This window comes from Bos taurus, chromosome 5 (assembly GCF_002263795.3).
Source record: "Bos taurus isolate L1 Dominette 01449 registration number 42190680 breed Hereford chromosome 5, ARS-UCD2.0, whole genome shotgun sequence".
Lineage (NCBI taxonomy): Eukaryota > Metazoa > Chordata > Mammalia > Artiodactyla > Bovidae > Bos > Bos taurus.
In genome coordinates this window covers 114,052,975-114,079,587 of record NC_037332.1, presented here as the reverse complement: position 1 = coordinate 114,079,587, position 26,613 = coordinate 114,052,975, and the positions used below count along the sequence as shown (strand labels likewise).

The 26,613-nt window shown below is 54.9% G+C and overlaps 1 protein-coding gene across 2 annotated transcripts in view; it reads left to right on the top strand.

The window, feature by feature from the left end:
• Positions 1–26,613, top strand: part of SCUBE1 (signal peptide, CUB domain and EGF like domain containing 1) — a 131,006-nt gene that overhangs the window by 23,077 nt on the left and 81,316 nt on the right. The window lies entirely within an intron of this gene.

The following is a 26,613-nucleotide window of genomic DNA, read 5'->3' as shown; positions in this document are numbered from 1 at the left end:
AGACTGGAAAGCATCTTAGTTTCACGGGTGTGTTTGCCTTCAGGCGCCTGGGTGTGACGGTGTGATTACCTGTAGTTGCAATCAGGTACCTGGCCTTCGTCTTCACCATTTTCCTAGATGCCTCATCATTTGATCAGTGACTAACAACCTGCGGCTGCTGTAACAGAGGAACGCGCTAGGTGACCTGAGCGAGACAACTTTGCTCTGTCATAGTTCTAGAGGTTCAAAGTCTGAAGCTGTGGTGTCAGTGGGGTTAGTTCCTATGAGGCTTGGAGGGAGGCCCTGTTTTGCCGTCTCTCCTGGTAGCCTCGGGCTTGCCTTTGCACGTATATCACTTTCCTCTCTGTTTTCACATCATTTTTGTTCTCTGCATGCCTGTATCTGTGTCCAAATGTCCTCTCTTCCTAAGGACACAGTCCTGTTGGATTAGGGGGCACCCTGCCGACCTGTCTTAACTTGATCATCTGCCAGTAATCTATCTGCAAAGGTTACCCTCACCGGTCCTGGGGGTCAGGACTTCAGCATCTTGGGAGGGATGTAATTCAACCCATAACAGAGGGGGTTTGCGGTCCACGGCCGGAGGAACAGCTCCTGGTAGAAAGCCCGTGGTCTCAAACAGGTGCTCCTGTCCCCCCAGCCATCTTCTGCTGTCAGCTGCTGAGTGACCCGGGGAACAACAGCTGGAGCCTCAGGGGTGAGACCATGGACTTAGCAGGGGTGTGGTGTGGCCATGAACACGTTCTTAACATCTCCAAGCCTCAGTGTCTTGTTGGTAAAGGGAGGTTGTGAAGAGCAGCTGTCTCACATGCTGCTGTGAGCAGTAACTGTGATCGTGTCCAGGCAGCTGAGAAGTGTGCAAGCCCCAGGGCGCTCAGTCCTGGGAGGTGTTCCCATCACCCTGACAGCCACGGGAATAACATGCTGTCGGCCTCGCCAGGTTGTATGTGAGGATGAATGGCGCAGTGAAGCGGCTGGTGCTTGGTGAGTATAGTCAGCAAACAGGCATCAGTATTACCGTAGGTGACTTGGCCGCCCTGCTGTGGTTGGACACTCACACTGTTTGCTTATTTTGTTTGTTTGATTTTGCCATCAGAACCCAGAGGTGGTTCTGGGTATAAAACATTTTTTCTTATTTTCCCAACTGTTTCCTTAGCAAGTCTTCCTGGAACTTCTGGGTCAAAAGGATTATTTGGATTTTTTTATGGCACTCGATCTCTGGTTCCTCTGCCTTTTCTAAAACCAGCTTGAACATCAGGAAGTTCATGGTTGACACATTGCTGAAGCCTGGCTTGGAGAATTTTGAGCATTACTTTACTAGCGTGTGAGATGAGTGCAATTGTGCGGTAGTTTGAGCATTCTTTGGCATTGCCTTTCTTTGGAATTGGAATTCCAAAACTGACCTTTTCCAGTCCTGTGGCCACTGCTGAATTTTCCAAATTTGCCGGCATAGTAAGTACAGCACTTTCACAGCATCATCTTTCGGGATTTGGAATAGCTCAACTGGAATTCCATCACCTCCACTAGCTTTGTTCGTAGTGATGCTTTCTAAGGCCCACTTGACTTCACATTCTAGGGCTTAAAGCTCAACATTCAGAAAACGAAGATCATGGCATCCGGTCCCATCACTTCATGGGAAATAGATGGGGAAACAGTGGAAACAGTGTCAGACTTTATTTTTCTGGGCTCCAAAATCACTACAGATGGTGACTGCAGCCATGAAATTAAAAGACGCTTACTCTTTGGAAGGAAAGTTATGACCAACCTAGATGGCATATTCAAAAGCAGAGACATTACTTTGCTAACAAAGGTTCGTCTAGTCAAGGCTATGGTTTTTCCTGTGGTCATGTATGATGTGAGAGTTGGACTGTGAAGAAGGCTGAGTGCCAAAGAATTGATGCTTTTGAACTGTGGTGTTGGAGAAGACTCTTGAGAGTCCCTTGGACTGCAAGGAGATCCAACCAGTCCATTCTGAAGGAGATCAGCCCTGGGATTTCTTTGGAAGGAATGATGCTAAAGCTGAAACTCCAGTACTTTGGCCACCTCATACGAAGAGTTGACTCATTGGAAAAGACTCTGATGCTGGGAGGGATTGGGGGCAGGAGGAGAAGGGGACGACAGAGAATGAGATGGCTGGATGGCATCACCGACTCGATGGACGTGAGTCTGAGTGAACTCCGGGAGTTGGTGATGGACAGGGAGGCCTGGTGTGCTGCGATTCATGGGGTCACGAAGAGTCGGACACGACTGAGCGACTGATCTGATCTGATGGCACTCAATGCAGTGTCTCCTGGAAGGGCTGGGTAAACCTTCTATCATGCCAACTGGGTTTTTGGTGTATGCATAGAAAGCTTGTGAAGGAGGAAATGGCAACCCACCCCAGTATTCTTGTCGAGAGAATCTCATGGACACAGGAGCCTGGCAGGCTACAATGCAGGGAGGTTGCAAAGACTTGGAAACAACTGAGTGACTGAGGATGCGTGCTAGGAAGCTGGACATCCCCAGTGCTGTGAAACTCCTCTAGAATTAGCGGTGTATCCGTCTTCAGTTCCTCTGCCTGTTTTTGTTTAACGCATATTGGATCTCAGATTAGCTGTTATGGGAAACAGATCTGTAAACATGTAATTACACCCAAAGAAAGTGCCGAAACGGAGGTCTGGACAGCAGACTGTGGAAGCCCAGAGGGGTCTGTGAAGAGTTACCCTGCATGGGCTGGGAGTTGGGGGGTGGGGGGGACGTGTGCCTAACTCCTCTGGGGGACCTCAACTGGAGGAAGTTGCCTTGAACAGGATCTCCAAAGGTAGGGGTGAGGGCAGAGCCTGTGTGGAGAGCTGTGGGTGGCTCCTTGAGGCTGGGTCGGCGGGGAGTGGGAGGAATGGTGGGAGGTGGAGCTGCAGAGGAAGGCAGAGCCTTGGATGAGATCGGAGAGAACTGAGGCTGGACTGCGTTTGTTGTACCAGACGCCACATTCAGTATTGTTCACACTTTATCTCATGTAATCCTCCCAAGAAGCATAAACATTTAACCTTCCGGGTTGTTGGCCCCTTTCTCAGATGATAGAGTACGTTTCAGGAATGGATTAGTCCGTGAAGACAGATCTGACAGTCTGCCTGTTGGGCGTATCCTGACAGGAGCAGGCATATCCCCAGTGGTCAAGAGACCAGACCTTCGGACTGCAGGTTCTGAGCTCCGACCCTGGTTTGTCAGTTATCAGCTGTGTGACCTTTGGCCGCTTCACCTCTAGGCCTGTTCCCTCCCCAGAAACTGCATCCGCAGTCACTGTCCTATAGAGCTCTCACGAGGACTGAGTGGGGTCGTGGGTGCCGGCCAGCTAGAGAGTGGCCAGCACGGAGCGCGCAAATGCCGCGGGCCTTACTCACCCTGGCCGACCTTCAGACCAGATGCATCGCGGTGGGCTGGTCTGACGCCTCCGAGACCTCATGGGGGCCGGGCCTGCTGTCTGCACTCCCTGGGCTATGTCACACACACAGCCTCCCCGTCTCATCACACCTCTCTTACCTGGATAGAATCACCTGCTTGTAAGCACCCATATTCCTGGCTATGGCGGGCAGGTATACCCACCACCTCCAGACTAATGGGGTCTGTGCAGGTTTTGGTTTTAACATTGTGATTTCCATAGTGGATTCCTTTTATACTGATTAATTTAAGGAACTGGGTAAGACTCCCCACCCCCACCTCTGAGCACAGATTGCAACTTCTTTCGGCTCTAACTCATGCATATGGCAGCCGAGAAAAGGCTCTCTCTGTTGCTCCTCTGCTTTTAGCTGAGGGCAGATGCTTTCCAACAGACGTCTTGATGTTTGGGCTTTTTCCTTCTCATGTCAAAACTCCGGCTCTGGAAAAGTCAGACCTCGGTTCCAACAGGCTCCAGCCCTGCCTGACAACACAGAGCCACAACCCCCTCACCCACAAAACGCTGAAAATGTGCCCAGCTCAGTGTCGGGATCTCAGAGGCTTGTAAACACTGGCTGAAACCGTCATGCTGTAAGAGGAAGCTGGACTTAATGGAGTTGGAAGATGTGGTCCAAATTCTGTCACCACTACTCATGAGCTTTATGGTTTGAGAGCAGTTACTCAGACTCTCCAAGTCTCAGTTCCTCTAACTGCAGAATGGGTCAGGAATACCTGTCTCAGGGTCACTGTGCCAGTTACATAAGAAAGTAGACCTGGAGAGCTGAGCGTACTGCTTGGGAGGTTCTGCGCGGGTCAGGGTGCATCAGTCACACTGCTGCAGAGGTTTCAGGCTCGCCGCCCACAGTCCAGCCCGTGAACATGCTTGGTTTCCCTCCCGCTCACCCCGTATCGCTGATGTGATGATGATGGCGGTGGGGATTGAATTATTTGTCCACATTTATAAATCAAGGGATGTCACATAAAACTCAGTATTTCCAGCTCTGTTTCTGCTTGGCCCTAATCCCCTCATCCCTGACTTTGTGGGTCTGGGGCAGGAATGCATATGCCACATGGCCAGATATGTAAAGGTCATTAGGAAGCCTCGATCTAAAATATGTTCAATCTCTTCTTCCTTGACAAGCATCCCTTCCTCGTGACTTGGAAGGCTGGAGTGGAATTTAGAATTCTAGGACTTTTTGGAGTTTCGTGCCAGAAAGTGGTAGCATGGGCAATGCCTGCTCCCCATCCCTTCTTCTCACCCCTGGCCCTGCCCTACACCACAAGGCACCTGAGGGCGCCCTAACCTGAATATGTAAGCCCTGGTCATTTGCCCTGAAGCCATCTTCCCTTTTTCTTGGTCCTGTTATCTGTCCTTCTGAGAAGAGACAGGTTTGTGGGCGGGGGGGGGGGGGGGGGGGGGGGATGGACAGGGAATTTGTGGGGCCTCAAACACCCAGGTGCCATGACCGCCTGTGGAGTGCTTACTCCGTGGGGAGGGCTGTAGCCACAGGAGCGGCAGAGCGGGGACCCTCCAGGCATGAGGCCGAGAGCAGGGGCGCCTCCCTATGGGAACAGCAGCAACTGGGAGGATCCGCATCACGGCCCCTCTTGGGAGAGCGTGTGTCCACTCCCGATCGCCACACTCCCCACCGTTCTCTATCGCTCACAGCCTGTCGGTCATTTAGCTCTCGGCTCCGTCTCAGTAGGAACTGTGCTCACGCTGCCTGATAGAGCCTCCAGCACAAGGCCTGCCCTCGGTGGGTGTTGGGTGCTGTGAGAAGCTGACTGAGTTTGGGGAGGGCTCTGTGTTCTGCAATCTCTCTGCTTTGTGCAGCCCTGACCGTCTCTGGTCAGCCACTCTTGAGCCCCACCCCACAACCATCACCCGTCAGGGACAGTCAGGCCTGTCTGCATCTCCTGTTTTGTCTCCAAAAGCCTGGGTCAGAAGTCTCGTCCGCTTGGAACATCCCTCTCCCAACCACCGCTGAATTCCTTCATGATGATGGCTGGAACCGAGCCTGGTCAGCACAGTTTGAAAAGCGTTCCGAGATCGTCGGAGAAATGAGGCTGATGGCTGAAGGGTTATTTTCTTGCCTGGGTTTTCACAGTTGAACCTTTTCTTTTCTTTTGAGCAAATGAGGTTATTTTCTTGTGGAGATGGCTTGCCTGGGACCGTGTCCTGGAGAGTGGCCAAATCTGTCCTCTGGGGAGTAAAACCCTCTTTCTATTTGACATCTTTATTGAGGAATTTCTCAAATATAACAGAAAATGACACCAGAGGGAATTGAAACCATGATGAGATCCTTGCTCAACCCCAAATGACTGCTTTTAGCATTGTAATTACTTGAAATAGCAGTAGTTCTGCTTGAAAAATATTATTCCAAACTCCATGCAATTGGACATAAGAGCAATATTTAGGCTAATAGAATAAGGTTTTTTTTTCATCCTAAATTAAAACCAGCGGTGGATAATTTTTTCCCGACTCCACAAAGCAAGTCTCCTTTTCCCCTAAAGCCATTAGTTCACTTAGCCAGATGTTCTCTGCGACCCCAGTCTTTATCTTGACTTACTGAAAAATACGGTTCTCAAGTTGCTCACAGTTTGAATGTCGGACTTGCTTCTCAGCACATTTTCCCCTGATGAAGAGGAGTCATCTGCAGCCAGATTCAGCAGAAAAGTTGTTTTGTTAAGCAGATTGCGATGTTCCCGTTAACACTTCTTGAGCACCTACTGTGTGTCCGGCCCCATGCTAGGTAGTCGGCCCCTCTTAGGTGAGGTGAGGGGACCTTGGCTTAGTCTCTGCTGTGTGCCTGGAGTCGTCCAGGATGTTGTGCTGACATTCTCTTACTTGGTCCTCACGCATCCCTGAGCAGAAGCCATTAGTATCCCCTCTTTACAAATGAGGAACTGAGGCTCAGAAAGGGAAAGTGACCCATGTAAGGTCACACAGCCAGTAAGTGGTCAAGCTGAGACCAGGGCCCAGATCTCTTCATTTGCCAGTTCAAGCCTGTAAGCTACTGCCTACCACTTCCCCATGGCACCCAAAACAGACCCCACTCTGGGAGGCTGGTCCGGATCATTAGGGGTTTGATAGCCCCCCACCCCACTGTGAGTTTGGGACTCTGTGAAATCCTAGCATCTGCCAACCCAGGCTGGTGGGTGGCCTGCTAAAGGGGATGAGGGCAGCCAATGCTCTGGAGAGCTCCCCAAAATCTGTACTGCCTCCCAGGCAGGTCCTTGCTACCTATGCAAGAGCCTTCTGTCACCCTTGAGCTTCTTTGGGACATTGTGTTCCCCATGTGACTTCACAGAGCCCTGTGATCACTGAACCCTTTCACGTGGCTCCCGTCACTTTCACAGCAGCACCCGTTTTATCTGCTCCCAAGGCTCCTCGGGTCAGGGCACTGCCGGCCTCCTCTCCTCACCTCTCATCCTCACCCACCCGTGCCCTCTGGCCCCACCGGCCTTACACCCACCATCCTTCCATCCCTCCTGTTCAGCGCTGCTCCCTGTGACCCCTGTCCCTGCATCTCCCTTCTTTTCCAAAGCCTTCTGTGACCACGTTGTACACACCTCTGCTTGGCTCTGTGCTGGAGTTTTGTCTTCTTCCCCTGTAGGCAGAAGCTCTCTTGTTTATCTCTCCTTCTTCCTCCTCAGAATCGAGTGCTATGTCTGGCAAATCATAGGCATATAATAAATATTTATAGAATGAACAAATAAATGAGTTTGAAGAAGTGCCTTGTATCCTACATCCTCAGGCTCAGCAAACGTCCATGCTGGGCACATGGTGGAGATCCAGGAGAATTAGATGGAGCACGTGTCATGGGACCCCCAGATTCACGAGAAACCCAGAAATGTTCACGGCTCAAAGCACAGGTGACATAAGGCTCCATCCAGTATTCATCCATTCATTCATTCATTTATTCAAAAAAATGTTCAGAAGCCCTGCTGTGTGCCAGTGCCAGCTTTAAATGTTGAAGGTACACTGAGTGGTGAACGAAGCAGCAAGCACAGGGGGGAGACAGTGCGCAAGGAAGCACGGAACTCAGTGAAGTGGGTTCAGTCAGGCCACCTGCAGTGAAAAATAATAACACAAATGTGATAGGGCTGCAGCCACAAAGTCAAAAGACGCCTGCTCCTTGGAAGAAAGGTTGTGACAAACCTGAACAGTGTATAAAAAGCAGAGACATCACTTCGCTGACAAAGGTCCCTATAGTCAAAGCTATGGCTTTTCTGGTAGCCGTGTACCAGTGTGAGAGTTGGACCATAAAGAAGGCTGAATGGCCAAGAATTGATGCTTTTGAGCTGTGGTGTTGGAGAAGACTCTTGAGAGTCCTTTGGACGGCAAGGAGATCAAACCAGTCCATCCTAAAGGAAATCAACCCTGAATGTTCATTGGAAGGACTGATGCTGAAGCTGAAGCTCCAATACTTTGGCCACCTGATGCAGAGTCAACTCGTTGGAAAAGACCCTGATGCTGGGAAAGAATGAGGACAGGAAGAGAAGGGAGTGACCGAGGATGAGATGGTTGGATGGCATCACTGACTCCATGGACATGAGTTTGAGCAAACTGAGGGAGATAGTGAAGGACAGGGAAGCCTGGCATGCTGCAGTCCATTGGGTTGCAAAGAGCTGGACACAACGGAGTGACTGAACAACTCTGTGATAGGAAGTGACGGGGCAGGGCAACCGTGTTGGAGAGGGCGGTACACCTGTGACCATTGGTGCATTAAAAACCTCCCCACAATCAGTGGCGTGAAACACCAGTTTACTCTGCTTACAGATTCTGTGGGTCAGGAATTCAGAGAGGATGCAGTGGGGATGGCTGTCTCAGCTGCTCGGTGTTTGGGCCTCAGCTGGGGAGTCTTGAAGTTGGATATGCCTTGATGGGGGCTGGAATAATCTGGAGACTTCTCTGCTGATGTCTTATGGTTGAAGTTGGTTGTCAGCCAGAACACTTCTGGGCAGCCTCTTGGTGTGGTCTGTCCACACAGGGTGGTATGGGCTTCCTCACAGCATAGTGTCTGGGTCCCAGGAGAACAAGATGCAGTTTTACAGTCTGCTCTCAGAAGGCACTTCCACCCAGCTTTGCCTATCAAGGCAGTTACAGAGGTCCCCCAGTGTTCACAGGGAGGGGACTTGGTGAAGGGCCTTCAGGAGGAGGAGGAAGCTGCCCATCAAAGGTCATCTTCCCTCCAGACAAAAAGGGGAGGACAAAGGCAGTGGCCAGGGCCAGGGACAAGTTGGGTGAGTGTGGGAACAGGTCATGGTACCTGGAGGATCTGGAAGGAAGGAGAAAGCCTAGAGATAAGGTCAGGAGGGAGCCGGGCCAGGTCATGTCAGATCTTACAGGCCCTAGAAGGGAGTTAGGATTTTATTCTCAATTACCTGGGGGATAAAAAATTAGCTGGGACCATGGGACATTTTAACCAGGGATTGACGTCTTAATAGATTTGCCTTCTGGCTGCTACACAGAGAATGTGTTAACGGGAAATAAGAGAGACCATTATGGTGGTCTAGATCAGAGATGTTGGTGGCCCCATCCAGGGTGACAATCCTGGAGGTGATGAGATGTGGTTGAATTCATGTATGTTTTGAAAATGGAGCCAGAATGGACTGATGATGGATTAGATGTGAGAAGTGAGGGGTAAAGAGGAATCAAGAGTGACTGCTGGCTTTTTGCTTGGAGTTACTCTGTAGCTTCTGGGGAAGACTGGGGGGAGGACAGACTGTGGAGTAGGGACTTCGTGGACTGAGAGTCTGTGGCTGCTGCTGCTAAGTCACTTCAGTCATGTCCAACTCTGTGCAACCCATAGACAGCAGCCCACCAGGCTCCCCCGTCCCTGGGATTCTCCAGGCAAGAACACTGGAGTGGGTTGCCATTTCCTTCTCCAATGCATGAAAGTGAAAAGTGAAAGTGAAGTCACTCAGTCGTGTCTGACCCTTAGCAACCCCATGGACTGCAGCCTACCAGGCTCCTCTGTCCATGGGATTTTCCAGGCAAGAGTACTAGAGTGGATTGCCATTGCCTTCTCCGAGAGTCTGTTGGGCCAACTTCAATTTGACATAATTAGTAGCCATCTGAATAGATACGGTATACAAGTTCAAAGTCTATGAGGTAATCAGGTCTGGGGTTCAGGGGAATGTGAGAGCCTAGAGCTTCTAGTTGAACTATAAAGAAAGCTGAGCACCGAAGAATTGATGCTTTTGAACGGTGGTTTTGGAGAAGACTCTTGAGAGTCCCTTGGACTGCAAGACCCAACCAGTCAGTCTTAAAGGAAATCAGTCCTGAATATTCATTGGAAGGACTGATGCTGAAGCTCCAGTACTTTGACCACTTGATGCAAAGAATTAACTCAGTGGAAAACACCCTGATGCTGGGAAAGATTCAAGACGGTAGGAGAAGGGGACGACAGAGGATGAGATGATTGGATGGCATCACCAACTCGATAGACGTGAGTTTGAACAGCCTCTGGGAGTTGGTGATGGATAGGGAGGCCTGGCGTGCTGCAGTCTGTGAGGTTGCAAAGAGTCGGACATGACTGAACCACTGAACTGAACTGAGAGCTTCTAGATGGCATCAAAATGGAGAGCTCTTAAGTCGTTCATCTCAGAACATCTCCTGAGTGCCTGCCCTGTGCTGCGTCCTGGGCTGGGAGCTTCCAGTTTGCAGATGAATGACGTATTCCCAGTCCTGGAGGAACATTGGGAATCAGTCTGCATAGTTTTGAATCCTGGATCCATCACTCAACTTTGTGACCCTGAGCAGGTAACTTCATTTCTCGGGGCCTCGTATCCTCATCTGTTTGGTGGGGCTAATAGCAGCGCTTATTTGACAGGGATGATGCAGAGACCAGATGAGATAAGCTTTGCAGAGCATGTGCCTGGCAGTCAACAAGGGCTGACAGATGTGAATTACTTAATTAGCACTTATTCCTAGTGTGCAGTCTGGATACTTTTTAAAGAGAATGGATGTCTTTTCTGAGCTAGTGAAGATGGAGAAATGAGCCTCATGCCTGAGCTGGGTGTGAAGTCCTTTGGTGGGGACTGCCCCACGTGTTCCACACAGTGCTCCTGCCCAGTGAGCCACGGCCCACCACCCTCCCCGGCCAGACCCTGCCCCTTCCTCCTGCACCGATTCTTGGCTCATCCGCTGACATGGGCCGCGTGGCACCAGGGCTGTCGTCCCAGCTCTACCTCAATACTCACCTTGTGACCTTGGACACACGTCACCTCTTTCTCAGTCTCGGTTTTGTGGTCTCCAAAATGAACATGATGCCTGTCTGGCAGGATCAGATGTACACTGGGTGACACCAGAGGCCACCAGGCAGAGGGAGCAGAGGAGGAGAGGAGCTCTGCAGGGCCCAGCGGGGCCCGGGAGCCCAGCTGCACGTGTGGGAGGAAGGCACCGTGGGCGCCCAGATGCTCCTCGGTGGTGCGGCGGTCACGGCTCTTCCCTGCGCCGGGCTGTTCCCCGGCAGGATGAAAGGGCCTCGCCTCGGCCCTTTTGAAGGCGCCCCCTCTCATCCTGGAGGACAGCTGGAGACAATGTGTTGCTCCCTGAACCCCTAACGAAGGCTCGACTCGCCTCTGTTTATTTGTCTTTATACTTCAACAGCGCAAATGCATTTCTTGCTGGGAAAAAAAAATGCTGACCATTTTAATGTGAAACTAAACAGTTTCAGACAGTCAAATACTTATTCCATAAACACCAATATTTTTCAAGGTAAACTGTGGAGGTTTCTTTTGTCCTATTTCTGCCCTCCCTCCCCGCTGGTCCCTGTTCTTGGCCCACATTCATGTGGTCTGAACACACTTGGTTGGAGGGAGTCACTGTCGGAGGACAAGCTGGATTCAGACTCACTTCTCTTCCAAGCTTTTTACAACTGTTAATCTGATGGGAATTCTTTGGCCTGAGGAAAAGAAACAGAGTGGACTCAGTGTGCATCTTTATAAATGGGCGTCCTTCTTTCCCCAAATCATTACAGAACCAGGGAACTTCTGCAGTGGGCAGGGAGGTGGGGTGATGGAGACCCAGGTGTGTTTTGGGGGTGGAGTGGCCTTCTCCAGCCTCAGGCCTGCAGCCAGCTCAGGACTGGGGGCTGGAGGGAAGGCTGGGCAGAGCCTCGGGTGTGTCTTATAGAAGGGGGCCAGGCGAGTGCTGGGGGGCATGGCAGTGGGCCAGGAATCAGGCTCTTTGGGCTGTGGACTTACAGGGGGACCTCGGGAAACTCCTTCCCTCTCTGTGCCTCAGTTTCCCCATCACATGTGAGGTAAGGGGTGGGATTCAACCAATGGTTTTCAGATTCTGTGGTGTTGTGTGTCCAGCAGCAGAACTCTTTATTTCCAGCAGAATCCCACGGTGGTCACACAGCTTTGGCTGAAATGGGAGGCAAGACTGGCAGGGATGAGAGCCCCACTCTCTGGGGAGCTCAGCCCTACAGGGCCCTGTTTGGAACCCCTCAGCCTGGCTGCTGTGTCAGAGTCCTTCTCCCTCTGTCAGCTCGTGATTGGACGTCTTAGTGACATAGAGTGTCCCCAGGGATGGTAGCCAAGCCCCTCCTCCCTTCCAGATGCAGTCCCCATCTACCTCTCTCTCCTTGTTTCTCAGAGCTGTAATCTCCAGCACGTCAAATAACTTCCGTTTTCCTAAATGCACCCCCCTTTCCTGCTCTGGAGTACCCTACACCTACTGTTCCTTCTACTCGGATCACCCTTCCCCGCGCTCTTCGTTAATTCTTTGTGACCCCTACTTGTCACACGTCAGCTCGGGCGTCATCCCCTCTGGAAAGCTTTCCCTGAGTTGCACACCATTCCCCTGGGTGCCTGTAGCCTTCCAGGCTGCCCTCTGCCTCAGCGCTGAGCTCCTAGGCTTGTCCCTAAACCTCAGGGGTGGGTCTCTCTTGCCTCAGGAGATCCTGAAGGGCCAGGCTCCAAAGTGCCTTAGGTCTGTGTTCCCAGGCCCAGCGCAGACCCATCTGTGTGATGGAGGGATGGGTGGGTGGCCGGGGAAGGAAGCAGAAAGTTTGATGCTGACTGCCCAGGAGAGCATGGTCTGACAGTGATACACACACAAGCCTGGCCCAGGAGCGGGGCTCAGGGCTCTCAAACCTTCCGAGAACTGGGAGAGGGCAGGGGGTGTCTCCTAGCAGCCCACGTGAGTGGGGCCCCTGCGGCCGGCTGAGCGTGGAGCTCCCCTGTCCCGTCCTGTCTCCAGGCCCAGCTCCTTCTGGTCTCTGCTCTAGAGGAGCCGAGAGCAAGGACCTGGGAACAGACGCGTCACCCTTGGCCCAAGCTCCCTTCCCAGCAGGGGTTTGCAGCCAGCTCTTTAGGCTCACTCTTCTTATCCCGAAAAGAGGGGTGACAGTGTTCCTGGGAGGGGGCTGTAGGCATGGAGCGAGGTGGGCATTGTGGCGTCAGGAGGCCCCTCGGCCTCTCCTTCTTGCTCTCCCTTGGGTGGCACCTTCAGGTCAGAGACCACAGCACAATACAGGGTGGCCCTTCCTGTTGGTAGGACGTGGCTGAAATCTGTTGTCGGTCGCCCTGTGCTGGCTTTGAATAGGGCTCAGTGTGGTGACCTGGGGAAGAAGTCCTGCTCTGTCCCAGGGTGGAGAAGGCCGAGCCCATAAACAGCAAAGAAAAACAGCCAGTTGCCGAGGACAGGACAGACAAGCAGACACGTCCCTTCGTCTTTCTTGTTTGCAGTCCATGTGCCAAGGTCTTGGTCAGAATTCAGAGAAGTAAACAGAAAATAAGTGTCTTGTGAAAGCTCTTTAAAAATACTTTACCACCAAAACATATACCCCAGACCAGAACTGAACTGTGTGCCTAAAAATGGGAGTTATCAGCAAGTAAGGGAGTCCCAAAGTCTGCGACCCAGCGCTTCCTCTGCCAATAAGCTTGCTTACTCTGGAGCAGTCCGTGCCGCGGCGGTGATGGGGGCCACCCTGGACGTGGGCTGGGCCGGGCTGCGTCTAGACACGTGCTGCAGCAACCATCCTTTCCCAGCACTGACAGACCGTTTATCGTGGCCTTTGGCCAGCCCCGTGCCTCGCCTGCCCCTGCACCCCTCCCTGCGCACCCCTCCCTGGCACCCGCCTCACCCCAGCCACATGCAGCTGGAAATAGACTAGCCAGCAGAGAGGGCTGGTGCCCAGCTGGCACTCCTTGTCTGTGGGAAGCAGGTGGCCCTGGCAGCCACCCAGCTGCTTGGTCTGGGGTCTCTAGCGACCCCTCAGGTGATACCTTAGTGGTGGGAGAGGGTCCCACGGCCCCTTGCCCCGCCCTGGCTGATGTGCTGGCCGCCAAGGGGTCACATGCCAGTAGTTGTTGGGAGGGGCCTTGGCGGAGGCCCTGTGGAATGGGATCCTCCTGGGGCCCTTCTTCCCATTGGAGGAGTCTGGGGTCTTCAGCCTGGCAGTTGGCTCCTTGTGCTCAGGGCTCTGCCTGCCACTCCAGCCTTGCCTTCTCACCCTACAAATGAGAAGCCTGTCCCCACCCTCTGTGCTCCTCCCGCCTTGGAGGACGCCCCCTCTTGGCTGCCCTAAGCGCTCCAGTTCATCCTTGAGCACCTCTTCCCTGGCCTTCCTGGCAGCGTGACTCAGTCCCCACCCTGCCCGAGACACAGTGCTCCTCAAGCAGAGTAGAAAAGGTCTGTTTACTTACCCATCTTCCACACGTGGAGTAATTATACAGAAACACTCCAAGAAATTGGTAGACAAGACAGAAGATAATTCCCCCATTAGCTTGCCACCCCAACAGGTCAACAGCTTTCAGGTCCTAATGTTCTTGTCTGAGGTCATGTGTGTGCAGAACTGACCATATATGGTTAGGATCGTGCACTGATGTTTGTATGCCGCTTCCAGCCCCAGATCCTATCAGAACTTTTGTCGCTGTTGATGTGTGATCACGTAGCCAAGATGTGGGGCTGGAATCTGAGTCCAGGATGTGGGGGGCGTGACTGAGAGCTGCTGCTAGGGTGGCCATCTGGTTGGGAGAAATGGTTTGTAACCTCTGGTCAGCAGCTGGCCCAAGTGCCCCCACCTACCAGTCAGGAGATCCAGAGATGAGTTAGATGCAACTCCCACCCTCGGGGAGCTCTAGGCTCTGTGCAGTAATACTCACAGCTTGGTGTCCTTGATGTCATTAACATTGGCCCAAAGCACTGGCAGGGAGGGAGCCATCTCCCGGTGCCAAGTGGGGACAGGGATGGGGCGAGGGGAGGAGGAAAGGGCAGGTGCAAAGCCTGGAGCTGAAGAGGCTCAGCCAGAAAGGAGTGCAGACTCAGGGAGAGTAGACAGAGGTGTGTAAAATGGCGGCCTGGCTCAGTCAGAAAGGAACGTGGGCTCAGGGAGAGGAGTAGACAGAGGCGTGGGAAATGGCAGCCTGACTCAGTCAGAAAGGAGCGCGGGCTCAGGAGGAGTAGACAGAGGCGTGGGAAATGGCGGCCTGTCAGCAGAGGCACACACCATTGCTCCCCGAGCCTGAGACATGGAGACCCAGACCGGCAGACGCAGGCCTGGCGGGAGACTTCCTCCGTCTGCACCTCGGGCACCTCAGACGCCAGCCTGGCTCCTCGCCCCCTCCTTCGACAGCCACCAGGGCCCTACCTACTGCTCCAGCCTCACCAAACATATGCACATGGGTGTGCACTCGTGCACACACTCACACACACAGACACACACGGCAGGCATCCCATCCCCAAACACAGCTCTCCCTGAGCCGGTCCTTGTGCAGTTTAGACAGAGGCTCCGCAGCCCCCGAGTTTGGCCTCCCAACCCCCGGTCTTACCTGGTCTCACCCCTTCTCCCACCCTGGTCGGGCAGCTCCCTGGGGGCAGGCCTTGAGGACATGCTCACTCCCTGTTCCCTGCCTGTTCAATGAATGAACGAGCACAAACACGTGTGCCATCACAGCTCTCTGGGGGAGACAGGGCGTTAGAAAGATGACTTCAGATGGAATGGCGGTTCTTGCAGACGTGCTCTCGGGTGGGAAGCCAGGAAACGGGTCCAGCAGCCAGGATGCGAAGGTTTGTGCCAGAATCCCGCGTCTGGGGATTCATCTGCAGAGAAGTCCCTCACAGCCGCCCAGACGTGTCCCTCCCAGGGGAGTTTGCTAAGAGTGGAAGAGAGACAGCACTCTGAGGCGAGGGCAGGGGGTCCTTGCAGCCTGGACAGCGGCAGTGAGAAGGGCAGCCAGGACTGAGCCCCAGCCTGCCCAAGGCGCTGACTCAGCTCTCAGTGAAGCAGGGCCAAAGGGTCATGCTCTCAAGGGCGAGAGGGCGAAAGAGTGATTCGTTACCACTAGCTGAAACTCAGCACATGAAAAAATAAAATAGATGCTCGTGATAGGAGTTGTGGCTAGAGTATGAATTTGTTGATCTTTTCTCCGCCGCTGTTTTTCAAAATTCCTTGTACATTCACATTTTTGAATAATGAAAGTTTTATTGGACAAGTGATCGGGACCCACGCTAAGCTCTTGAGGGCGGTTACGCTGTGAAAAAGTCATGCCACAGCCTGGCCTGGAACGGGAGAGGGGCAGCCTTGGGGAGACACGGCGGTCCTTGCCAGCTCAGCTAGGCTCAGTGCTGCCTTTTCCACGAAGCTCCCCGGTGCCCATGTCAGCCCTCTGCCTCTGCCCGCTTCTTTCTTGAGTGTATCAGCTCTCCTGGCACAGACTCATTCCTCAGTCCCACTGTGTCTGCATGACCCACCCAGGGCCTGGCAGTGAGGGATTGCTGAGCGCCGGAAGGAAGCGGCCAGTTCACTGCCAGCCCGGTGAAGGAGCCGTCACAGGCTGGGGTGGGGGCCCGCGAGGGAGCCCCCACTCACAGAGAAGAGGTCCCAGGGCCGACCGGGGGAGGGAGCTGTTGGGAAAAAGGAAGGAAACGGGCCACTGGGGAGCACCCACAGCAGCCGGATAAGGCCCAGATTTAACTCAGCAGAAGCTGGAGGAAAACATTGAATTTAATTGGGAAGATTTGATGCTTGAAGTTCCGGAATTCCAGGCAGTAGCAATGGTGGGAAATTTACGCTGGGAGCAAGGCATTTGACCTGGCCAGAGTCAGGTGTGATGGACTGACCAGAAGGCCCGTGTGCACCGGGGCAGTCCGGGGAGCTCCTGGGCTCGCCTTGCCTCTGTGGAGTCTTTCCCAAGGCAGTGGGGCTCCCCCTGCCCCCCACCCAAGCCTGCAGGGGTAATCACAGCCAGCTGGGCCTGCTTTATTTCTGAGGATATTCATTAAGAATCTTGTCAAAAGCATTTCCCCTTCTTTTCTTAGAGCGTCTTGCTTTGGTTCCAGGGTTTGTTCTGTTAGTTGGTTTTTCTCCCTTCCCTCTTTCCAGTCCTCCATTCTCATCCCCATCAAAATGGATCGTTCAGAGCTCCAGTGCCTCCCACAGATGTCTGTCCAGGATCACGTTCACAGCTGCCCTGGCAGAGGCCTGAGGGCGGGGGACAAAGGCATCCAGTTCCCGTCCTGGGCCCGTCACCCACACGTCGGTGACCGAGGGCAGGCCGTGTGCTCTGCTTGCAGCTCCTGTTACAACACTCTGCTCCTGCCCCGGGCCGAGGCCAGCTGGGACGCTGTAATGGGAGTGCTGACGCAGAGCAGGGGCTCAGGGAATGGGAGTTCCCTTCCGTCTCCTGCAGCTTTCTCTCTTGCCCTTGCTGGAGAGATTAAAGGAAGAGCTGGTCTGGCCGCAGTTGGCATAGACCAAGGGCAATGATGAAGTGTCATTCAAGGGGACAGCCCACTGTCTTCAAGCCCCTACCCCCTCCACCCGCTTCCCCAAGCACCACTCAGAATGGGTTTTCTGCAGCTGAAGACCTTGGTCCTCACTCGAGTGAAAGCACCACAAAGCAGGAAGCGGGCTTCCCCGGCTTACCAAGCGTCCCACGTGGCTCTGTTCGTTCATCATGCACCAGAGCCCACAGGCTGGCAGCGTTTGAGGGTATCTACTTCTCTCCATCCTCATCTCCCCACAAGCTGCCCTCAGGCAGAGCTGTGCTCACCCACTCAGTGGGGTTAACTGCTGGGCAAGGCTGTGCCAGGCAGATAAGCAAACCTAGGTCTTCTCCAGCCAGCTCTCACTCTGCCCCCCTGCAAACCCACCGGCCAGCACTCAATCCAGTCCCTGATCCAGCGCTGCCACCCGGGGCAGCCCCTCCAGGGCCACTCGGCCCATCCCTGACGGGGCAGGCCCGCAGCCAGGGCCTCCAGGCCAGAGCTGCCTGCCCCAGCCAGTTCTCAGTCCGTACTCGGTCCACAAACACGTGCTGTTTAAAACCCCGAGACGCAGCCACACGCAAGATGTCCTGTCCCCAAGCACTCTGCATCTCCGAGGAGACGGAGAAGTGAACACAAGGCAGACGCCAGTGACGAGGCGCCGAATGGCTCCCAGGTGTTTGGGCTGAAGCAACTGTGGGTGGCGCTGCCATTTGCTGAGATTCAGAAGGCTGCGGGAGGGGCCTGGGCTTTGCTTTGTTCTCTTCTGCTTTCGTTGTGGAGGTGGAGATAGTTCACTGTGGGCCATGTTAGGCTTGTTAGGTTTGTCCTGCCTGTTGGACATTCAAGTCCAACTGATTGCAAGTGCTGATCTCTGAGTCTAGAGGATGGTGGAGCAGACAGCCCTAGAGGTTTGGGCAGTGTTAGCCAGTAGCTGGCTGGAAAAGCCATGGGACAGGGTGACAGCTCCTAGGAATGGAGCCCAAGGGGAGCCTAGGTTTCTGGACATGGCCCCCACAGGTGCACTCACCTCCCGGGGCCCACTTTTTTAAAGGAGGGACTGTCTACGGAGTTGGAGAAAGTGTTTGTCAACCATGTATCTGACAAGGGTCTACTATTTAGGATATACAAGAACTCTTACAACTCAACAGTAAAAAGACAGCCCAATTTAAAAGTGGGCCAGGGGGCTTCCCTGGTGTTTTGGTGGTAAAGAAGTCGCTGTCAGTGCAGGAGATATGGATTTGATCCCTGCTCCAGGAAGATCCCACATGTCGCGGAGCAACGAAGCCCGTGCACCACAACTATTGAGCCTGAGCTCTAAAGCCCGGGAGCTGCAAGTCCTGAAGCCCACGTGCCCTGGAGCCCATGCTCTGCAACAACGGAACCCCCCTCAATGAGAAGACCACGAACTGCAACTAGAGATAACCACCACTTACCACAACTAGGGGAAAAGCCCACACAGCAGTGACGACCCAGCGCAGTCCAAAATAAATAAATAAAAATTTAAAACCTCAATTCAGAAGCAGGCCAAGGATTTGAATAGCCATCTCTGCACTGTTAAGCAGCTGGTAGTCACGGTCCCCCGAGAAGGGTGACCCAGGTGGTGAGCAGGCCGGAACCTGTATCAGGAGGGAGCAATTCCGGAAGCTGAGGCCGCTCTGCTCGGAGAACAGGAGGCCGAGGCAAGACTGAGCGCTCCCTTTGGATGAGGCTCATGGTCGGTTTCCCAGCTCAGGAGGGACTTTGCCATCCCCCAGAGGGTGTCCACCCTGTGAGCCCCTGCAGCACTTGCGCCGGCTTTGTCCAACAGAAGTGAAGACGGATCGGTGCCCTGTGTGTGCTGGCACTGTGCCGAGTGCCCATGGATGTTTGTATTTAATTTTTGGCTGGGCTGCGTCTCCACTGCTGCTCCCAGGCGCTCTCTAGTCGTGGCGAGTGGGGGCTCATCGTCGTCGTGGCGCACGGACTTCTCACTGTGGTGGCGTCTCTTTGTCTCTGAGCGCAGGCTGGAGGTGCGCGGGCTTCAGTCATTGTGGCACTCAGACTTAGTTGCCTCGAGGTGTGTGGGATCTTCCCCGACCAGGGATTGAAGTCCCGACCACCGAGTCCCCTGCACTGGCAGGCAGGTTCTAAATCACTGGGCCACCGAGGAAGCCCTGTGCTAGGGGTTTTACCACCATTATTTTCTTAATTCCCCCAAACAGCCTCAAGTACTATTATCTCTGACTTTTAGAGAAGGAAACCAGGGCCCCAGATGGTTAAGCACAGTGCCAAGGTCACATACCAAGACCTTACTGAATCCTGTACCCCAGATGCCATGACTTGCAGGGCAGGAACCAGGACCCATAGGTAGTGGTCTCAGGGAGACACATGTTTATAGACTACGTGTTTATAAGACACGTGATTGTAAGGTGGAGCGGTCAGCAGTTGGAGTTAGGCAGCAAACTCCTTAGATATTCTGTGCTGCTCAGCCATCACTGAGAGATCGCAGACAAGCGGGGGGCCCAGCTGAGGGAGGCAGTGACCAGACCCTGCGGGCCAGCAGCCTCGGCAGAGCTCTGTCCCGCCCTGGCTGGCTCCTCGGGTCTGGGTGTGAGCGTGCTGGTCTGGAAAGCTGACCCCACCAGTCATCGCCCAGTGCTGAGCTTGGACTCTGGCCTAGCCCGAGGGCCTCGGTGTCAGAACAGGGCTACAACGGGAGACCGTGTGTCTTCTGCACACAACCAACCTGCTGGAAAGCCAGGAGCCCCAGAAAGGGCCCCAGCTGATGCCCCAGACCAGGAGGTAGATGATTCCCGGGAGACTCCAGTCACACCTCCTGCCTGCTATGCCAGCACTTCTGACAGCTCGGGGAGTATCCTGGATCTGGCAGAATCCAGGCCCCAGAGCTGCTCTAAGACTCATGTGTATTTTACCCGAAATCTAATCCATCTGGTTCTCATTTATTTACACTTAACTCATCAAATGCAATTTTGCAAGAGCCGCTCGATAGCCAAGAGGCCTTTCTGCCTAAGCCTCCCTTCTGAAAGGAGCCGGAGGAGGGCTGGGGCCTCAGTCTTCCGGGACCAAGAGGGAGTTCTCAGGGTTGGAGGCTGAGTTTGGTTTCTGAGACGGGCCAATGCCGCTGCCTCGGTTCCCGGACCCTTGTTGGGAGCTGGGATGGCGGAGCCGGGCACAGTGCCGGACACACAGTAGGCTCTTGGCAGCCGGCAGAACATGGGTGGGGTTCAGGCAGAACACAGAGTCTCTGTTTCAAATTGTGAAGCGTTCATGGGAAACACAAAGCAACCAAAGCTGGATCCAGAAGTAATTTCTCGTTATAAATAACTGCAAACCTGGATTCTTGGTCCAAAGTAGGACAAACAGTCAACTATTAATAAAAACAAACACCAGCACCTTGGGCCAGAGAGTAGACCTCATGGGCAAACCACAGCCCCGCCTGCGGAGGCCTTTCAGAAGCACGTCGACCTGTAGCCCCTTGGTGTCAGCTCTGGAAGCCTTCCTGCTGGAAAGCAGCCGTGTCCGTCACTGCACGCGGGCCGGTGGAGTGGGCCCGTCAGCCGCTGGTGGGGGTGCGGGCAGCCTTTTCCGCGTGAGTGGTGGGCACACTGAACAGAAATGGGGAGAAGTCACAGCTAGGGTTGGTCTCTCCCGACCGCAGCACCCAAAGCTGTGCTCATGCAGGGCACTGCAGAGGGGCGCGGGGGCACCTGACCCCAGAGACCTTGCTTGGACTCCATCTTTGGTGCTTGGCTTCCCTGGTGGCTCAGACGGTAAAGCGTCTGCCTGCAGTGCGGGAGACCCGGGTTCAATCCCTGGGTTGGGAAGATCCCCTGGAGAAGGAAATGGCAACCCACTCCAGTACTCTTGCCTGGAAAATTCCTCGGGTAGGTTACAGTCCATGGGGTCACAAGGAGTCCGACACAAGTGAGCAACTTCACTTCACTATGGTGCTCAGGGTGCTATGTGCTGCTCTCACCAGAGTCCTCACTGAGGCCACTGGGATTGAGGAGGAGGAGGCTAGAGAGGCCGGGCCATCTGGGGCTGGGTTTGTGGAGCCCTGATGGAATCTTCTGTGGGGGGAGGCGGAGACCCAAGGGGAGGCTGTGCCCCGGGAGCGGAGGCGGGACAGACGGGCAGGGCGATGAGGAGAGCCACCAGCCTCAGGGACTGCACGGAGGCAGGGCTTTCTTGGGCTGGGCTGGCTGGGTCAGGGCAGGCAGAGCCGGAGCCTGAGCCCTGCTTGGCCTCCTTGGGGCCCTAGTCCCCCTCCCTCCCTCCCTCCCACCTTCCATCGTCAGTGCACACCAGGCTCAGAGCCTCCGGCTGGGGAGCAGCCCCCAAGGCACGCAGGCTGTGTATATGTTTTACCCCAGACTACACTGGGACCATCTGTTTCAGAGGGTGTCTTCTCCCAACCACACCAGCCGAGGCCCCCAGGGCAGGGACTCTCCCTTCCCAGCACCCTGGCCTGCCACCCCAACCCTGAGCCAGAAGATGGGGCACTCCAGCAGTCCTGGAGGCTCAGCTGAAGATGTGTGTGTGTTACAGGAGGGAGCACATTCTCCTGGTGCGGGGGGCTGGTGGGGAGTTGCTGCAGGCTGGTACCTTCCAGAGGGAGACCTGGCTGGTCCAGGCAGCCCACGATGAGCTCTGTGCCAGACCTTCACAGTGCTGGAGCCCTCGGGGTCCTTTCTGCACTCTGCCGTTTAGATCTTCTGTTGCCAATTAAAAGGGTTTCCCGAGAGGAGCCTCCTAGCGTCTGCCCCGGAGCCCACGGGGCCTCCTCTCTGCTTTGGAGCCAAGGCCCTGTGCCGAGGAGCTCCCTGCCTTCTGGGAACATTCAGCCATGGTCATAAATAATGATGAAGGACCACGGGCTGCCAGCAGGGTTCAGAGGCGGAGGGCACCCCCATCCCCCTGGGAGCCCGCTCGGGGACCATGGGTCGTGGGCGGGAAGCAGGCTTGCTCCGGGCCTTCACCACATACACATAGGCCCAGCCTCCACCCGAGGCTTGGTGGTTGGTTGGTGACACTCTGGCTTGTCAGTCTTCCCCGGGGACTGTCCCCTCTGCCAGAAGGACTGGTGGAAATAGGGGCCAGGAGGACCCAGGCAGGGCCAGGTTGGTGAGAGCCCTGGTGGAATCTTCTCAAGGAGGGATGTGCAGCCCCTGGGAGCCTCCAGAATCCTCTCTCGCCCAGGTGGTCCCAGGCCCTCCCCACCTGTGCCCTGCACCTTCCACAGCTCCTCTCCTCGTCTTCCAGCCTCAGTCACAGACCCCCCCACCCTCGGCTCCCATCACCTCCTCCACGGAGCCTCTGCCTCCATGCTCGGGTCTCACACACTGGCCGCCCGGTGAGCAGGGGCTTGACCAGGGGCATTCATTCTGGGGCCCCTGGCAGCTCACGGGGCGCGGGGCATGCAGCAGGGACGCAGTGTTTGCAGGAGAAGTGTTTCCAGTGGATTTCAAGGGCGAGGGCTTCTGTCTGGACAAAGAGGGCGAAGGCGTCCCGGGAAGAGGTGCACATGTGCCTGTGAAGGCGTGTGTGATTGACAGAGAGTTGGGGGCGCTGAAGAGGCGTGCCGCCTGTGGCCAGCCCAGAAGGAATCCGGACAGTGTCCTGCTCCAGGGCACTGACCGTCTATGGCAGAGCTCCCCGTCACTGCGCTGCGCAAGCACACGTGTGCCCCTCCGTGTGTCCACTCCTGAGCACCAGCCAGCCCGACCCTCTGCTGGGGGCAAGGACGTGCAGGAGGCTCAGGTCTGTTGTCAGCCCAGAGCAGAGACAGGACGGCCAAGCCCAAGGGAGAAAGTTGGAAACAAATCGGCTTGGCTGGGAGCCAGGGGCCGGCAGATTCCACCCAGGACTAGGAAGACTTCAGGGAGCAGGGGGCTTCTGCCCTGGGTTTTGGAGGCATGAGCATGTCGGGTTGGGGAGGACTGTAGCCTAAGCACCCAGGGACCTGACGGTTGCCGCCATGACCGGGCAAGAAGTGTCCTCACTCGGAGAGGCTGAGTCATGGGAGAGTAAGGGAGGGCTTTGGATCCAGACCCACAGGGCTTCCTGTCCTCTTTCCACCTGTTTTGTAGCACTGGGCAAGTCTCTTCCCCTCTCAGCTTCTCGTTTGAGAATTGGCGTGCTAAGAATAATGCTCTCTGTGTGGATATGTTGTGCGGATATGTTAAGATAGTGCCTGGGCCCTGGGACCTGGCCAGCCATGAGGGCTATCATTTATGATAAAAAGGCTCCCGGCGCCTTGCAGTCAGCATGGATGCTCATGTAGGGGCAGGGGCTCCTGCAGAGGGGCCCCTCCGTGCATGGAGCCGCCTGGAGAGCAGGAAGAGGGCTACGCGAGTCTCAGGCGCTCCAGAAGGGCTTCCTGGAGGACACAGTCTAAGTTCCTCCCGTGGACGAGATCTCAGCACCTCACACGGGCCACAGGCCGGGGACAGAACTCAGGTTGTCCGACTCCCAGGTGTGGGTGCTCTCCTTGCCTTGGGGCCCCTCTTACAATGGAATATGCCGTGTCATTGGGAGCCAAGGAGCAGTGTGTAGTGGGCTCACCCCCATCAGGAGGGCCCAGGAGCTAATATTTCCCATGGTGCTCTGGTGGGCCTGGTCAGGGTCTCCAGGGGACCCCAGTCTGTCCTAGGCCAGTGGGCAGGCATCTCAAGGACCAGCCGCCCCCGCTGGTCACTATGAGACCTCACTGGGGGTTGCGTCTGTAGACCTGCAGACACAGGGGTGTGAGGGGTATGAGGTGGGCCTAAGACCCTTAATCCAGTCGCTAGAGAAGCTGGTGATGGCCCCTGACTCCCCAAAGGGATTCTGAGGCCATGATTACTTGCCCAAGTTGGGGGAGGCCTGTGCTAGGGCCACAGTGGAGAAAGAGCGCCAAGGGGCCAGTCCCCTCTTCACTCCTGCTTAATCTTGGCGCTTTATCATTTGGGAGTGGGGAGAAGAAATGTTTACATGGCTTCACATTTGTTTCAAATTATTCATCAGTGTTGGAGAGTCATTGTTCCCTGCTAGTGTAAACAGCCCCGTCCCAAGGCCCAGCCACCCTGCCAGCCCGCCGCGGCTCTGTAGCTGTGTGACATCAGCACCCTGGGTTCCCAGCTTCCAGTGCGGCGAGGAGGTGTGCCAGGCCCAGCGGGCGGCCCCAGGGCGTTCACTGACGATGGGGTGAGCGCAGTGTCTCCACACCATGAATTCCACATTTGAGAGCTATCTTTTGTTTTACCAGTTGAACCTTTTCTAGGGCTGGGGAAGCTGAGGTACAAAGACTCTTCAAGAACCTCGAAGAATGTGACTTGAAGAAGGTCTGGCCTGAGTCCCAGGAGCAGCTCCCAGGATTCAAACATCACTGTTATGTGTGCGCCGGACTGCAGGCATCAGAGCCCCCGGCGGGTGTTAACTGGGACGGTTCAGGGCAGCCTCGGCGGGCCGGGACTCTGCTCAATTACTCCTGCAGGCTGGCTCGGCTTTGCGTTGGTAGCTGGAGGGGTTCATGGACATGTTCAAGGTGACACCCAGCTTGCATTCACTTCAACAGCAGCTGGGGTTCTTCATCTCCTGAATCCGAACATGCTTGCTGGCGTGACCAGCTTCGCAGTGGGCCCCAGGGCACATGCTCAGGAGCTGGACAGCAGGCCTGAGTCCTGCCTTTGCTCCAGGCAGCTGTGTGACTTTGTCCAAACTACTTCAGCTGTCTTTGCCTCAGTGTCCTCATCTGTAAAATGGAGTCAGTAACACAACCTATTGCTCAGGGTTGCTGCAAGGATCAGGTGCTTAACACTCGATGACCACTCGGGTGAGGTTAGCTTTGTGTTCTTAGTAGGAGGAGGAGCAGGGCCCAGAGCTGTTCACGGTCTAGTGTGGGCGGGGGCGGACTGCTGGGAGGTGGAGGGGACGTGCCCCCAGCCAAGGTGACCCTGACACTGGGCCTTTAGGGAGCCATCAGTAAGACTTGTTGAGTGGAGAAAGGGCTTCAGAAAAATCCCTCTCCACCCCTCCTAGCTTCCCCTGAAACCCCCTCTCAGCCTCCTCTCAGCAAGAGCTGCCTCTACCGTTTCAGCTGTAACTGTTGGTGGCTTTTAGAGTTCAGAGCCCTGCCTCCCTCCTGGCGACCACACAGCCAACATTTGAGCTCACAGGAGAGTAATGACCTGCCTCGCCGTCGGCCTCAAAGGCTGCCGCGTGAGCTCGTGGGTGGTGAAGTGGTCTGCTGTCCCCGAGCCTAAGTAGGACCCAGCTGACAGAGTGCCAGCGCTGAGCCCTCCCCGGTTCAGGGCAGGTCAGTCTGCCTGATGCTTTACCTGTTCACATCCTTTTGGTTCCAGTTCTGAAAGATGGCTGTGTTGAAAAGAACTGTTTAAAAAGTTCAGTGCCAAAGTGAGTGTGTGTGTGAGTGTGTGTGTGTGAGTGTGTGAGTGTGTGTGTGTGTGAGTGTGTGTGTGTGTGTGTGAGTGTGTGTGAGTGTGTGTGTGTGTGTGAGTGTGTGTGAGTGTGTGTGTGTGTGAGTGTGTGTGTGTGAGTGTGTGTGTGAGTGTGTGTGTGTGTGAGTGTGTGTGAGTGTGTGAGTGTGTGTGTGTGTGTGAGTGTGTGTGTGTGTGTGTGAGTGTGTGTGTGTGTGTGCGCGCGCGTGTGCACAGGCCTGTGTATTAGGGGTTGTGGGCTTGGCTCGAAGCAGCCAGTAGCTCACGTTGCCTTTGTGGTTTCGTACATTTGCCTATTAAAATGACAATACAGACATGGCACATTAAGGTTTAAGAAGCCCTTCTTTCATTAAACAAACTGACAGTGGAGGGGGTTATGACTTCGGTAATTGAAACATGCTGTTCTGTTCAAGACCAGAGCTCCATAAAGACTCTTTTCAGCCAATAGCACCCTTTGTGCCAGCAGCCTCTGGGCAAAAATGAGTGTCTGCCCCGAGGTCTGTCTCTCCCAGAGAGTGGGAAAGACCGCTTGGCAGCCTTCCTTGGCAGTCTTGGCAGCCAGAGGTCAGGGCCTTTGAAAAACCTCCCCTTCTCTGGGCTTTTGAAATCAATTTGCGAGGCAGAAAGCAGGCTGCCCTGGCCTCCAGCCTCTCCCTCGCGGCAAGGTCTGTGCTGCCGGTTGTAAATCTGAGGTGTGACTGAAGAAAGGGGACAGTGGGGTTTGGTTGGCCAGGCCCTTCACGTCAGGGGGAGACGGTGCAGGCTGCAGGTCTTCAGAGAGAGGGAGGGCCAGGCGCCGTTACTGAGAGCCAGGTTTGAATCCTGCCTCTGTGGGAGCTTGGACAAGTCACTCGGCCTCTGGCCCTCCGTTGCCTCATCTGTAAAATAGGCCAGTACCTAGATCTGCTGTGCAGGGTTTCTGTGAGAGTTAAGGGAGTTAAAGCAGGTCAGGTGCTTGGAGTAGTGCTGGGCACACAGGAAGGCCAGGGTCACTGTAAGCGTCCGCCTCTGTGGGGTAAGTGCACGCAGTACTGC